General features: G+C 39.3%; 1 non-coding gene across 1 annotated transcript; it reads left to right on the top strand.

Annotated features, from left to right (window-relative positions):
• The first annotated feature begins 798 nt into the window (after positions 1 to 798).
• Positions 799 to 905, top strand: LOC141645537 (small nucleolar RNA R71). Its single transcript, XR_012545017.1, has one exon. It is a non-coding gene; the product is annotated as a small nucleolar RNA R71 (small nucleolar RNA).
• The last annotated feature ends 543 nt before the right edge of the window (positions 906 to 1,448 follow it).

The following is a 1,448-nucleotide window of genomic DNA, read 5'->3' as shown; positions in this document are numbered from 1 at the left end:
TGAGAGTTTGAGGATGCTAGTTGAGTCAATTGAGTTTCCAACATTTTTGTGTAGGCTAGGATGTTGTTAATGGTGATGTCCTTTGCTTGGCTATCTTTTTGCATCTGAGTGAAAAATTCTTGTTGATTCTTTTGCATTTGGAGGACCGCTTTTTGAACATCAAAACCTTGGTCATTTTGCTGATTGTATGGAGTTTGATTTTGGTAACCTTGGTTTTGGTTGAAAAAGGTTCTTTGATTTTGGTTTCTCATGGGAGGTGGGGTGTATGTTTGTTGAGGGTTTTGAACATTTTGGCTTTTTTATGAGATATTTGGGTGGAATTTGGTGTTTTCATTGTAATAGTTGGAATAAGGGGTACCACTCTTATAAGCTTGAAAAGCATTCACTTGTTCATTTGTTCCCCTACATTCACTTTGGTCATGTCCCAAAGTTCCACAATTCTCACATATCCCACTTGGGATTGATGAAGATGCTACCATGGCATTAAGATGATGCTTTGGTGATTTTGAGGCTTCTTCAAGTTTAGCCATAGCCTTCTCAAACTTCAAGTTAATGGTGTCAATATGAGCACTAAGTTGAGCACCCAATTGAGTAATAGAGTCTACTTCATGCTTTCCTCCTCTAGTAGCCTTACGAGGTCTACTATATTGTTAATTATGGACCGCCATTTCCTCAATCTTGTTCCAAGTTTGATTATCGTCAACTTCGGTGAACATACCATTTGATCCCATGTTGAGAATATTTCTTGAGTCTTCATAAAGACCATTCCAAAATTGTTGTACCAAGAACCACTCGCTAAGTCCATGATGAGGACATGAGCGACAAATTCCTTTGAACCGCTCCCAAGCTTCATACAAAGATTCTTCATCCCTTTGCTTAAAACCCGTAATTTGAGCTCTTAGCATGTTAGTCTTTTCTGGAGGGTAGAATTTTTTGTAGAAAGCTAGAGCTAACTTCTTCCAAGAGTCAATTCCAAGAGTAGCCTTATTAAGGCTTTTCAACCATTGTTTTGCGGTGCCGATTAGAGAAGAAGGAAATAAGACCCATCGAATTTGGTCTTGAGTCACACCGGTTTGTGAAATCGCATCACAATAGTCACAAAACGTTTCCATGTGAGAGTGAGGTTTTTCACTAGGCATTCCCCCAAATTGGCTTCTTTCGACTAATTGGATAAATGCGGATTTAGCAATGAAATTTCCGGTTAAGTGTTGTGGTGTGGGAGTACCATTGGGTAGGTTCTCCTTGGTTGGTACGGAATGTGATGAAAATTTAGGCATTGTGGGTTGATTTTGTGACTGATTGGGTGTTGGGTTCTCCTCACCTTCTCTTGCAAAAGGGTTGGTTAACTCAATAGTATTTGGTTGAATATCTACAACCTCACCAATACCTCTCAAAGTACCTCTAGCAAGTCATCTATTGGTTGTCAAAGTCCTTTCAATTTCGTGATC

This window comes from Silene latifolia, chromosome 2 (genome assembly GCF_048544455.1).
Source record: "Silene latifolia isolate original U9 population chromosome 2, ASM4854445v1, whole genome shotgun sequence".
Taxonomy (NCBI): Eukaryota; Viridiplantae; Streptophyta; class Magnoliopsida; order Caryophyllales; family Caryophyllaceae; genus Silene; species Silene latifolia.
The sequence above is the reverse complement of the archived record's forward strand: the minus strand, read 5'-3'. Positions and strand labels throughout refer to the sequence as shown.